Source organism: Grampus griseus (genome assembly GCF_964374135.1).
Source record: "Grampus griseus genome assembly, chromosome: 5".
Classification (NCBI taxonomy): Eukaryota; Metazoa; Chordata; class Mammalia; order Artiodactyla; family Delphinidae; genus Grampus; species Grampus griseus.
The window spans coordinates 54934530-54949106 of NC_138998.1; positions in this window are offsets into that span (position 1 = coordinate 54934530).

Here is a 14577-nt window from a genome sequence, read left to right on the forward strand (position 1 = left end):
TCCTATGACAGAGTGTCCTGTCATTTCTGAAGAAACCAGACAGCAGGTTTTGTGTGTGTGTATGAAATGTGCGTGCCCACTCTTTCTAATTGGTAAGGCTGTCTAAGGATTTGATTACTTGTGATTTGCATGGCAAAGAGATGATATAATTTAGCAAAGTTACAAATTTTTTTTCTTTTTCTTTTTTTTTTAGTGTAAAGCAGTGATGTCTGGACCATGAACTATCCCCTTTCTTTTACTCACATATACACCAAGGTGCTGCAGTACAGCAAAGGTTCTAAGAGTGTGGGTGAGCACTCTCTAGTCAGCCTACCTAGCTCTTACCTAGTTCCACCACTTAGTAGCCATGTGACCTCGGACAAATTAATTAATTCCTCTTTGCCCCAGTTTTCTCATCTATAAAAAGGTTGAGTAAGGACAGTATTATTTAGGGTAATTAACACTACCTGTTGCAACAGCCTCCCAAATCTTAGAGCAGTAAATGTTTATTTTCTTGCTCACATCACAGCCTGACAGGAATCAGGAGGTTCTCTTGGGTTGCTCCCTTCCAAGAAGTGATTGGGTCTAGACATCTTCCATTATGAGACTTTCATCGTCCGCTAGGGTTATGCCATCCAGTATGGTAGCCCATTAGCCACACTTGGCTATTTAAATTTTTTTTTTTTTGCGGTACGCGGGCCTCTCACTGCTGTGGCCTCTCCCGTTGCGGAGCACAGGCTCCAGACACGCAGGCTCAGCGGCCATGGCTCACGGGCCTAGCCACTCCATGGGATGTGGGATCTTCTTGGACCAGGGCATGAACCCGTGTCCCCTGCATTGGCAGGCGGACCACTGCGCCACCAGGGAAGCCCTTGGCTACTTAAATTTAAATTAATTAAAATAAAATATTAAAATTGAATTACACTAGCCAGATCTCAAGTGCTCAGGAACCAAATATATCTAGTGGTTACCATCTTGGAAAGTGCCGTTGTAGGGTTCCTTGGAATTCTCCACTGTATTGCTTCCATTTAGCCAGCAAGGGAGAAGAAAGCCCTCCTAGAATATTGCAGGGCAGAAGGAAAAGGTTTCAGGATTTTTCCTCCACTGTGTCATACTAAGCTTAGGACCTATTTATCAGTAGATGAAAGGATTCTATTTTCTGAACATATAAGTTACCATATAATCTGTGTTCTTTAGGCTTGCATTTTGATATTCTACAAAATTAAAGAATATGCTCTCTCTTTTTCTTGAAATATCCTTCTCTCAAGCCTATTGCCTTGATGAAAAATCCTATTTTGAATATGAGAAGCTGAATATTATCTTGATTTTTCTCTTTCCTTTCCTTATGTAATGATTTTCCTGCCACTGCCATGAAAGGCAGCCTTACTCAGCTGGAGGAGAGGATCATCTACAGGAAATGCAGAAGGGAAAAAAGCACATTAACATTTTTCATACTGTTACCCTGTTAACACATTTTGCCTCTTTTCACTGATCCCTGCTTCTTTCACAGGAGTCACCTCTCTCTAGCTAGTCTCTTCTTAAGGGTTAATACTGTGGGAATAAGACCTAAATATCTGACTGTGGCACAGTGTGCCTAACACTAAGACTGTGACCTTATAATGAAAATAAAATTATCTTATTTAACCAATTAGGTGACAAGGAATCTATCAACCTGGTATTTTGGCACTATATATCCAGTTATATGCCTATTATTTCATTTGGATCATCTCATTTTTCAGGAAGTTGCATCCTGACCTCAGGGAGACAGCCTCTGCTTGTCTTTCCAACATTATTTTCTGCCTTTTCAAAGTCAGGACTAGAGAATATACTAGGAATTTTCCATTTAAATCATAATTTTGCCTCAACAATAGTATAAAGCTGTTTTCTCTCATTTTTTTGTTCGTCATTTGACCCTTCTGCCCTCGTTGTAATTTGATTGTATGTCGGCTCAGGCTGATGGGGAACACTAAGTGAGGAGGCCATTGCCATTGCTATTTTGAGGGTAACCAGCCAGCTAAAGTCGATTTACATTTGGTGGATCCCAACTGCAAAAGAGTTGGTGAACTTGTCATTGGATCTTTTATTCTGAAGTATTGTGTAGTGTTGTGTTACCACGTGTTTACTTAAATCAACTAACTGAGCACTTGCTACATGCAGAGAGTTGCACAGTGGAAAGCTTAAAAAAAAGAAAAATCCTGTCACATTACCAGTTATTTCCTTCACAGCACTTATTGCATTATCTAATTATCTGTTTGTTTCCTTACACATTGTATATCTTGTCCACTGGAAATGCAGAGACTCTGTCTTTTTTTATTGCTATAAAACTAGCACCTGGCACATTGCCTGGAACATAGATGTTTCAAAATACAGTTTTTTATCTGACTGACAAAATGATGCTTATATTTTCTGGTAAGAGAATATAATCTGATTCTCAGACTTCTTCCATTTTTCAAACCTCCTCTGCCCCATTAAACTACGCCTATCTGGCCCTTAAGCAGCCCATCTCTCCTCTGATATCTCAGTGGTTACTGCTGGTCATATTTATTCAACATGTTATTATATACCAATCTGTGCTCTCTTTTTTATTCTCACTTAATTTATGCTTCTCTTAGTTATCTTCTTATTGATATGTGCAGCAGCATTTTGTAAAATGTAAAATACCTCTGCAAGTATTACTTATTATAATGATTGTTGTAAGCTTCCTGAGGTCAGTGGAATGAGAGTATGGTTTCTCCTATGGAACCTTAGTGACTGATCCCTGTATTGTGTCAGTGAACAGTCGCATGAGTGATGACTTTGTCCCTATCTCTAAGGATGAAGACCAGTTATGACCTGAGCCCCAATTTGGAGTTTTTCCTCAACTGCACATGTTTCCTTATGTAAGCCCCTGATATTAGCGTTGTCTCAGAGTTTCCCCCCTCTTGTCCCTCCTCTTGGCTTTTAAACTGACATTCATTGTCTGCTGGATGTAGGGCAGGCTTGCTGTCCTGGGTCAGTGCTGTGCTTGAGATGGAAGTGGGGGCAATTCACTTGCTGAGGGTGACTGCACTGAAGCCCTCCTGATAATCTAGGGGCCTGATCAGTGGTACAGGCCACAGGCTCTGGCTCAGGCCTTGGCCCTATCAGGGTGGCTTTGTCCGGTATGTCATCTGCTGGGTGTTTTTGTAGGCACTAGGCATGGGTCCATGCCAGGACAAGGTGCAGGCCCCCAGTGCCATGGAATTGCATCCTATTTCCACAGAAAAGGCATCACGGAAGACCGCTTTACAAGGGAGTGGACTTGGCTAGAGTTTTCCTGTGGAGTCATAGGCATGTTCTCCCTGAACGTTTGGCACCAAGAACTCTGTACCAACTTGTGAAGCACAGTGCCAAGTTCTATTGCCTGAAAGCTCCTTAAAGGTTTGCGTAGATGTTGGCAGAAGGAACCAAAGGCATGTTTTCTGTTTATTCTTTTGGGTTTTTTTTCTTTTTGCAAAAGAGAACCAGAGGTGTAAATGTTCCATACCAATGGAGCAAGATCATATCAGAAGCCACACCTTCTGCCCACATGCACAACTGTCATGCACACTCGTTGGTTTTAATCACACAGGCTTCCTGGGCTTTCTGCCCTGCTAGGTCTGTCAGTGAGAACCTGCTCTGCATGTGTGTGTTGCTTCAGGGCACCTTTCCGATGAGAAATGGATGGACTCCCTTGGCTGGGTCATTTAGACATTTGTGGCTTGCGTGTTCCAGTGTGCTCCTAGCTATCCCAGCTACTGATTTCTTCCCAGGAAATGGGAGAAGACTTTTTGTCCATTTGTGTTCTGACAGAAGACATTAAGGCCATAATTTGAGCGGTTTTCCCAGTTTGGCAGTAGAGGGTTGAGATCTAACAGGATTAGGTATTGCGTAAGCCAATTTGAATTTGTACTCTGGCTCAGCCCCTTTTAAACTTGGCAGCCTAGGGAGAATGGACTCTTGTGAAAATCCATGCCTGAATCTGGGTGGTGGCTTCACCTTTCCTGTGGATGGCTTCTAGAAATGCTTCAGATGTTGCTGAATGCTCCAGGTACAATCTCACCACCTAGACTGAGGCACATCCAGACAAGCCTTTTTGACTCACTACATTGATTTCTGCTGAGAAGCTGCAAGGCTGGACTGATGACCCCAAAATGCGGTTTTGATTTCCCCTTAATTATCTACCTGGCTTCACAGGAAATGTGTGTTTGGTTGCTGAAGACAAAAAAGACGCTGTCTAGCCTCATGCCTCATGGCTGGAGCCTTGCCATCTTAGGCCTTTGCAAAGTCCATTAAAAAAGCAGGCAAGAGTAGGATAGGATGTGTATACCTACAGGTCTCTCAAACACAGGCAGCACAATGTGCATCTTTGGTATATGGGACTGGCTTCGTGGCGGAGTTGTCACCCTCTAAGGTGATTCTCAGATCAAATATTGACAAACTCTGGGACTCGCTCCAATGCATCCAACCAGACATTCTCTTAATGTCTCCCATAGAAACCTGGCCTCCTTTACCAGGGGTCACATTTAGGGCACATTTAACTCTCAGACCTTCAAAAGCCACAGTTCGTTTCCTGTTGACTTCTAGCATCCTGTACTTCCTTAAAGGTTTTCTCCTCAGTCCCACTCATTAATATGATGCTCTCCTAGGTTTTTGTAGCCCCTCTTCAGCCTGTCAGAGTTCTTTCCTGGGCTTTGAATGTTTTCATTTTTGTTTTTTTCCTGGATCATTTTTCCTAGGTTTCCTGGTCTTCCCTTCCCTGTAACCCAGTGGAGGGGGACCTACCTTCAACTTCTGCTCTTTCAGAATAGGTTTCTCATGTTTAACACTCTACTTTCCTACTGACTTGGAAAAATTGTGTTGGAACCTTTGCTCTGACGTAGTTCAATCACTTTTTGGCTGGAAATGTTTTACACATTAAAACGATGAAGGATGACTTTATTTGCCAGTCTAAGCGAAAGATCTCTAAAATGCAAAAAAAGAAAAAGAAAAGGAAAAACAAAAAGGTCTTTCTGAAACTGCTGTATGAAAAAGACTCTTGAATATGTAAAAGTTTTTAGAACACAGCAGGGTGGGACCCTGCTGGGGTAACTGAGCCTCAGGGAAGCCTCTTTTTTTGGCCACTCTGTCTCTGACTTTAAAAGGCATTAATTTTCTTCCCAGTAGCTCTCTTGACCCTGTGCTCTTCTGGTGTATAGTCCTTTGCCTCTGTCTTAGGAGGCAGGGGTCATTTAAAATGCTCTCAGTTGAAAATTGAGATCATGGAAGAATAACTCCAACCTTACACATACTTTTAAGTATGTTCTTAGTCTGCTACCATCCCAGATGGTAGCAGCACAGCCTCATTCTACCCTGTAGCAGGTTTTGGTGAACCAAGGTTGAGACTGGACCTCTTCAGGCATGAGGTGCAAACTCTGGCTCCTGCAATAATATCCTGTGGCAATATTTCCACATGTAAGTTGGGGCGTCTTTCATTTTATTCCTGGCTTCACTTTGGAGTCTGCTTAGTGAAGGACAGATGTGGGGTGACTTGTCACGGCTTTGAGATTTTTGAGAGCAGACCTCTCCAGAAAGGCTGTCCTCAAAGATAGAATGGCTTCTTTTGCCCTTGGCTAGGACTGACTGCCAAATATCACCAGGCTTCACACCCAGTTGTGGAGAGTGCCAGTTCTGTCAGCTTTGCATAGGCGACTCCATCACTCATTGCTCTTTCTCTGTCGTTGCAGTTGTCTGTTTACCCATCAGACAGGGTTTTCTGAACCGGCTAGCCTATCTGAGACCCAGTTTTTAATGATGCTACAGGCTTGTGACAACTGGAGATATCATTGATTCTACTTCAATTCAGTTACATTGCAACTTAAATATTCTTGCCTTCCAGGTGCCAGGCTTGTGTTAGGCACTGGCAATGGGGAGAAAAAAGCATGGTCCCTACTCTCATGGAGCTTAGAGCTGAGCTTAATTTTTTCATATTTATAAACTTGGCCCTGACAAAATAAGATGGCATCATGTAGTGCTAAAACTGCATTTCCTTCCATCCAGAATACTTCAGTTGTATTACATGAGTGTTTTAAAACAGATTCAAGCCTCTCTGTTCTACAATCAGACATGTAAAATAATTCATATTATGGGTATTATGGGAAATAGGATTCAATTAATAAATAGGAATAGGAATACTTGCTAGTAATCAAATGTGAGAGACTCTCCAGTTCTCCAGCTGTTGGAAGTAAAGATGAGGGAAGAAATGAGGTAAGTACTGAATGTAGAGCAGAGAGCGTACTGAAAAACCCACTTCAAGTAGTCATTACAAAGTAGACTGGAAACAAAACAAAAAGCTCTATTCTTTTTGGTCTCAGAAACCATTGTTGGTTAGGGCTGCTAAGTCTGCATCCAACTTGTTTCCTCTAGCCTGACTTCCAGAATGCGGTTATGTTGGAAACTATTCTGCTGATTAAGTTTTTTAAAACACTCCCTCTTCTGAGGGAAGAGACATATTTTATGCACACAAGTCAGCTCTTGTTTGTTTTATGTTTTAATACTCAGGCCCTTACAAGTCTTTAAATTGATGCAATAAATCCTCATTTAGGATCCTTGACAAGTGAACCTGTGATTAGAAGCAAAGGGCAGAAGAGGAAAAGTTGGTGGGAAAGAATGCAGAAAAGAAGATAGGGTGGGAGATGAAAAATGGGGAGATACCATGTGTGGGTCTGTCCTGAGGGGTGGACTTTAGGATGGTTTGAGAATATCACACATTTGGGTAAAGCCCATTACAATCATTGTTTACTTTCTGCACAAGCCCACCATACCTCCCTGTGTCTACTCTACCTTTAAGAAGATTTCCATAACTCCTGACATACGTACCTGTAATGTCTCAAATGAATGTCTCTAAAATACTGAGTTTAAATAAATATCACAACAAAAGAAGATTAAAAATCTATTAAACTTTGTGATTTGCACTGAGGTGGGAAAGGGAGTAAGTATATGCTGTTACTCCCTCAGAATCCTCTAGAACAATTATCTCTAGAATTATCTGGAGGATGAGGGCCCCGAATGATTTGTGAGAGACTTGGGGAAAGGTATCTTAGGCTGGTTTCTTTTATTACTAACTTATACGATGGCTTTTTTTTTTTTTCTTTTTTTGTGGTTTGCGGGCCTCTCACTGTTGTGGCCTCTCCCATTGCTGAGCACAGGCTCCGGACGCGCAGGCTCAGCGGCCACGGCTCACGGGCCCAGCCGCTCCGCGGCATGTGGGATCTTCCCGGAGCGGGACACGAACCCGCGTCCCCGGCATCGGCAGGCGGACTCTCAACCACTGCGCCACCAGGGAAGCCCTATACGATGGCTTCTTGATCTTAATGATAATTTTATATTTTATTCATCATCTAACATGGCATCATTCTTTAAATATATTAAAACATATAACTTTCTTCCTAAATACAGAAGTAATGCTTGCTTGTTGTACGACATTTCAGAAAAGTCCAACTAAGAAGTAAAATCACCCACAATTGCACCTTCCAGAGATACTCACTGTTAGGATTTTGTGTTTATCTTGCCAATCTATGGTTATATTTTTTTCCTCTTACCCACTTCATTTTGATGATATTTTTATTCTTTGGCTAAAATGGATAAAATGACTTTAGCTCAACTAGTGAGCTCCAAATGACTAAAGAAGTTTATAAATTGCTTGCTCAGGAGATTTTTAGTGGAATTAGCCAATCCTTTTAGGACGAAGCATATTTCTAGATACCTGCAGTCATCATTCTTTGGGGAAATCAGTCAGCTTATTCCTTTCCCCCCAACTTTATTGACATATACTTGATATATAACATTGTGTAAGTTTAGGGTGTACAATGTAATGATTTGATACATGTATACATTGTGAAATGTTTACCACAATAAGGTTGGTTAACACATTCTTCACCTCACATAATTCCCACTTAGTTGCTGTTATTATTATGGTGAGAAAAATTTAAATCTATTGTCATAGCAACTTGCAAGTTGTATACAGAATTATTAATGATAGTCAGCATGTTGTAAATTAGATCAGTGGAATTTATTCCTCTTATATCTGGAAGTTTGTACCCATTGACCAACATCTTCTCACTCCCTCCACCCCCAGCTCCTGGCAACCACCTTTCTACTCTTTGCTTCTATGAGTTTGGCTTTTCTTCAGTCCCCGTATAAGTGAGATCATATGGTATCATATGGTATTTGTTTTTTCCTGTCTGACTTATTTCACTTAGCATAGTGTCCTCAAAGGCCATCCATGTAGTCGCAAATGGCAGGATTTTCTTCTTCCTTTTTTTAAAAAATTTGGCCGAATAATAGTCCATTGTATGTATACACCACATTTTCTTTATCCATTCAACTGCCCATGGACACTTAGGTTGTTTCAATATCTTGGCTATTATGAATAATGCTTCAGTGAACATGGGAGTACATATATTTCTTTAATATAGTGATTTCATTTCCTTTGGCTATGTACCCAGAAGTAGAATTTCTGGATGTTATGGTAGTTCTAGTTTTAATTTTTTGAGGAACCTGCATGCTATTTTTCATAGTGGCTGTACCAATTTACACTTCTGCCAATAGTGCACAAGGATTTTTTTGCTCCATATCCTTGCCAATACTTTTTATCCTTGTCTGTTTTGATAATGGCCATTTTAACAGGCGTGTGGTGGTATTTCGTTGTGGTTTTTTTTTTTTTGCGGTAGGCGGGCCTCTCACTGTTGTGACCTCTCCTGCTGTGGAGCGCAGGCTCAGCGGCCATGGCTCACGGGCCCAGCCGCTCTGCGGCATGTGGGATCTTTCCGGACCGGGGCATGAACCTGTGTCCCCTGCATTGGCAGGCGGACTCTCAACCACTGCGCCACCAGGGAAGCCCCTTCATTGTGGTTTTAATTTGCATTTCCCTGATGATTAATGATGTTGAGCACCTTTTCATGTATCTGTTGACCATCTGTATGTCTTCTTTGGAAAAATGTCTATTCAGATCCTTTGCCCATTTAAAAAATCAGATTATTTGTTCTTGTTTGTTTGCTATTGAGTTATATGAGTTCTTTATATATTTTGGATATTAACACTTTATTGGATATAGGATTTGCAAATATTTGCTCCCATGCCGTAGGTAGCCTTTTCATTTTATTGATTGTTTCTTTTGCTGTGCAGGAGATTTTTGCTGTGTAGTCTTACTTGTTGATTTTATTTTGAATTAAAAATAAATCTTTAAAAAGTCTTTTATTGCTTGTGCTTTTGCTGTCATATCCAAAAAATCACTGCCAAAGACCCATGTCAAGGAGCTTTTTCCCTATGTTTTCTTCCAGGAATTTTAGAGTTACAGGTCTTATGTTAAGTCCTAATCCATTTTGAGTTAATTTTTGTGAGTAGTGTAAGATAGGGATCCAATTTCATTCTTTTGCAGGTAGCTATCTGGTTTTCCCAACACTGTTTATTGAAGAGACTATCCTTTCCCCATTGAGTATTCTTGACTCCCTTGTCAAATATTAATTGAACTTATATGTGTGGGTTTCTTTTGGGCTTTGATTTCTGTTCCATTGATCTATGTGTCTGTTTTTATGCCAGTACCAAACTGTTCTGATTACTATAGCTTTATAATGTACAGGCAGCATACCTTAGAGATACCGAAGGTATCTGGACCACCACAATAAAGTAAGTATCACAATAAAGTGAGTCACACAATTTTTTTGGTTTTCCAGTGCATATAAAAGTTACATTTATGTTACACTGTAGGCTGCTAAGTGTGAAAAGCATTGTGTCTAAAAATTTACATTTCTTAATTTAAAAATACTTTATTGCTAAAAATGCTGACCATATGAGTCTTCATTGAGTTGTAATCTTTTGGCAATAGTAACATCAAAGACCACTGATCGATCACAGATCACCATAACAAATATAATCGTAATAAAAAAGTTTGAAATATTGCAAGAATTACCAAAATGTGACACAGAGACATGAAGTGAGCAAGTGCTGTTGGAAAGATAGTGCCGATAGACTTACTCCACATAGGGCTGCTACAAACCTTCAATTTGGGAAAGAAATGCAGTATTTGTGAAGCACAATAAAGTAAAGGGCAATATAATGAGGTATGTCTGTACTTTGAAATCAGGAAGTGTGATGCTCCCAGCTTTGCTCTTTCTCAAGATTGCTTTAGCTATTTGGGGTATTTTGTGGTTCCACACAAATATAAGATTGTTTTTTATATTTCTGTGAAAAATGCCATTGAAATTTTGATAGAGATTGCATTAAGTCCGTAGATGGCTTTGTGTCATATAGACATTCTAACAATATTAATTCTTCTGATCCATGAACATGGGATGTATTTCCATTTGTTTCTGTCATCTTCAATTACTTTCATCAATGTCTTACACTTTTTGGTTTATAGATTTTTCACATCCTTGGTTAAATTTATTCCTAAGTATTTAATTCTTTTTGATGTTATTAGAAATGGGATCTTTTAAAAATTTCTTTTCAGATAGTTCATTGTTAGTGTATGGAAATGCAACTGCTTTTTGTATATTGATTTTGTTTATTCTAATAGTTTTTGGATGGAGTCTTTAGGATTTTCTATATACAAGATCATGTCATCAGCCAACAGAGACAATTTTACTTTTCCCATCTTGATTTGGAAGTCTTTTATTTCTTTTTTCCCTGTAATTTCTTTGGCTAGGACTTCCAGTACTATGTTGAATAGCAGTGGTGATAGTGGGTACCCTTGTTTTGTTTCTGATCTTAGAGGGAAAGCATTCAACCTTTCACTGTTGAGTGTGATGCTTGCTGTAGGCTTGTCATATGTTAAGGTATGTTCCTTCTATACCCAGTTTGTTGGGATTTGTTAACATAAAAGAATGTTAAATTTTGTCAAATGCTTTTTTCTTCATCTGTTGAGATTATTATATGATTTTTATCTTTCATTCTGTTAATGTAGTGTATCATATTTATTGATTTGTATATGTTGAAATATCCTTACATATCAGGGATAAATCCAATTTGACCATGATGTATGATCCTTTAAATGTGCTGTTGAATTCAGTTTGCTACCATTTCGGTGCTATCTCAGTCAGCTTAATCTTAATATCACAAATCAGGGACTCTGTGCAAGCACCACATATTCAGTGCCTGGCTTTTAATTTTTTTCCTCAACTCTTACATTTTGCTCTGAATTGATACATTTTTATCTCTTGAAGCAATAGTAGGATAAGAGAAGTTACAGTGAACTTGGAGTCAGAGAATCTGAGATTAAGTCCTGGTTAGGTTTCTTAAGAGTTTTATGACAGGCAGCCAGATGAGCAAATTTATCTGGGCCGCAGATTTCTCATCTGTAAACTGGGGATGATAATGCTCACTTTAAAGGTTTTCTGTGGTAGGAAAGGGGTCAGAGCAGGGGCAAGTGAGAGAACATATGTGGGTCACAAATGCAAACGGAAAAGTACTGGACTGATGGAAAGAATTCTTGTTATCTCCACCTATGAAAATGTGGACACGTTTTTCTTTGGAGATGTTTTAGATGAATTGCTCACAAACATTTGATCAATTTTTGAGTGATGCTTCCCCACGTTGCAACTCTCTCTAGGAAATAGTAGCCATTTTGTTTCAGAATTTCTCAAATGTTTCTGTCCTAATTAAAATAACTCTCTGAAGTCTAACAGGCGGAACTGGCTCAAGGGTTTAAAGGGACTGCCAAGGCAAGTAGCTGAGTATGTTTGTGGTACCAAGAGACTTGTGATTTCTTGTTACTTGGTCCTCTTCTTAATTAACAAGCATTGTTCTTCTGTCACAGCCAGCACACACCCCTGCCAGCAAGCTGCTTTTCAGTATGACTCTGCCCTGATGGTAGGAATGTAAGAGGAAACACTTCCAAACAGCACCAAAACCTAACCACTCCCAGGTAATGGGGAAATCCATCACAGTCTCTAGAATGCATCCTGTCAGGTATAATCCCCTGATGACATCCCTTTGGGAGTATTTCTCTGAAGTCTCTGAGTCAAAGAAGCAAAGACTCCCCCATGTCCCCACATACCCCCTCCACACCCATGGTAACTGAATCCTTTCAAACATTTTTTCTGGGCTTTTCTGACAATATCAACCATTGCAGAAATAACCTGGAGCATTAGTGTCACCCTGGATAATTTAAAATTAGGTATTTCTTAGACTGTACATGGGCCATAGTTTAGATTTGTTTATATATAGTTTTATAGATATTGAAACTGAGATACTAGAGAGAATAAGTGACTTGCCACAGGATATAGCAGGTGATAACTGACTCAAAATGAAGAATTCTTGATACCCTCTCCTCTTTTTGGTCCCAGGTCTACCATCTAGAAATCATGAAAATGCATCCTAACCTCCACCTCTTTTAAGATACTACATTTCTCTTCCTTGTTATCTCATCATTGCATTCTCCTGTTCTTTAGTATCTGGCATTCTATATTCAGATCTCTGTTCTACTTTGGCTTCCTTCATTGTCAAACTATCTTGTTATTTATTATGTTTCTTTCCTTCTCATTTGCCTTGTGAAATTTAACCATATTTCACTTTCATTGAACTGGGCATTTCAAGCTTCAGTCTCTGTGCTGGTGTTACTTGCACAGTGACTCCAGTGAATTTAAGAAAATTACTCTGTGTGTGTATGTGTGTGCATTGGGGGTGAGTAGAAACATAACACACTTTTGTATTTATCTATCAGTGCACACTTAGAAGGATAGAGGAAAGGAAAATAGAGCAGAGAACATTGGAAGAGCAAAGAATTAACTGTTCACTAATAAAAGGTTGAGTCATTGGCAAAAAGGGAAGAGATCACTCTAGAGAATCAGGGAAATAATTAGGTCCAGGGAGGCAGAAAGTCTGATCCAGATGGCGGGAGCTCCAGGGGAGGGTAAATCATGCATCAGGGAGAGATAAAAGAGGGAGGAAGGAGGATATGAAGTAGGCTAGCATCCAAAAATTGTATGCTGGGATGGTAGGAATGTAAGAGGAAATATTTCCACAAAGCTCCAAAACCTCACTGCTTTTAGGTAAGTAGGGGAAATCCTTAACACGTATAGGCATGGTGTTGGAGGGTCTGGAAAGCTGGTCCTATATAAAGAGAGCTGAACTATATTTCTATAGATTCCTTTATCTTTGCTAGATTTATTTCATGTGCTTTGGTCTTGTTCCAGCAAACTATTCTGTAAGCTCTTTGAGGTCAGGAATCATGTTTTATTTTCTTCCAAAGTCCCTAGCACAGTGCTGAGGTCATGGTAGGAGTTCATTAAATTCTTGCTAACAGATTTAGCAATTAATACTTGTTAATGGAAAAGGGGAACATCAAATTTGCCCTTTGAAATTAGCACAAATTATTGTTTAGAGGTTGCAGAGAGCCTTTTTGCCAACTGGAAACAATGAGAAAACCAGAAAAATAAGTCCATAGGCTCTTAGCCAGCTTGGTAGAACCTGCATTATACATTGAGAGAGAGCCACCCCTTGCCATAACCCCTTCCTCCAAACATATGCATGGGAATAGATGAAATGAGATGGGGTGAACTGAACTGGCCTGTTGTCTAGAAAGAACTCCACCTCCACATATTCCAATGCAAACATCAGTTAACAGAATGTTTCCCAATGCATGATACTTGATATGTTAGTTATTAGGGAGTCATGTTTGCCTGTCAAAACTTTTAAGGAATCCTAAAATAGCCAACTCAAATATGCCATTCAGTGGTTTCCTGTTACCCGCCCCCACCTCCAACTCCACTTTATAAATGTTAAGCCATATGTTTCAGAACATACAGCTGTCCTTGTTCAGAATGGCCCAAAATAGCTTGATTCCCTTGCACCTCTGTGGGTGCTAAATGTATTTACATTTCAAAATGCATGAGGGAAGTGCCTGATTTTACATAGATTTTTTTTTCCCTGACTGTCAGCAACTTTTCTCTTCTATAATTTTAACTTAGTTCAACTGACTAACCTAAACTTTCAGTGTAGTTCCATTCAGCAACTACTACATCTCAGGTGCTCAGTCTTCCTGTCATTATCTCACCATTTCATGACTAAAAAAGAACGTTCTCCATGAAGGACATGAAGAACTCTGTTGGCCCCGTGTAGAGCTGGAGAAGGTTACTTTGGTATGCAGGAATACTCTAAACAACGTTTGAAGTGAACAGAGACAGTGACGACACACTCACATGCCAGAGACCTTCTTCAAATTTGACTTGCCCAGAACAAGCATTGTAAAACATCAGCAAGAACGAGGGCTCCTATATTATTTGATTCTTCATTGGCTCAATGAACTAAGATATTCTGAATGAATACCTCTCCTCCTCCCAAATGGTCTCCTAGTGAAGTGTGGGCTCCAAGGACTAAACTGATTAAGTGAAAAATAAATGATTGTCTGAAGCTCATTGGAAAAGGAGTGCTGCAAAGACTCTATTCTGGGAGATTATCTGAGATGATGTCATGCCTGGAAATTCTGAGGGGATGCTCTGCATATTAGAGATTTTTAAATTGTTTCATTTGCTATCTTATGGAAAAGGATAGGTTGTATGATTAAAGATATTTCTTGAGAATAATTGACTTGAAAGGGTCACATGCTGACCATTTATTTATTGT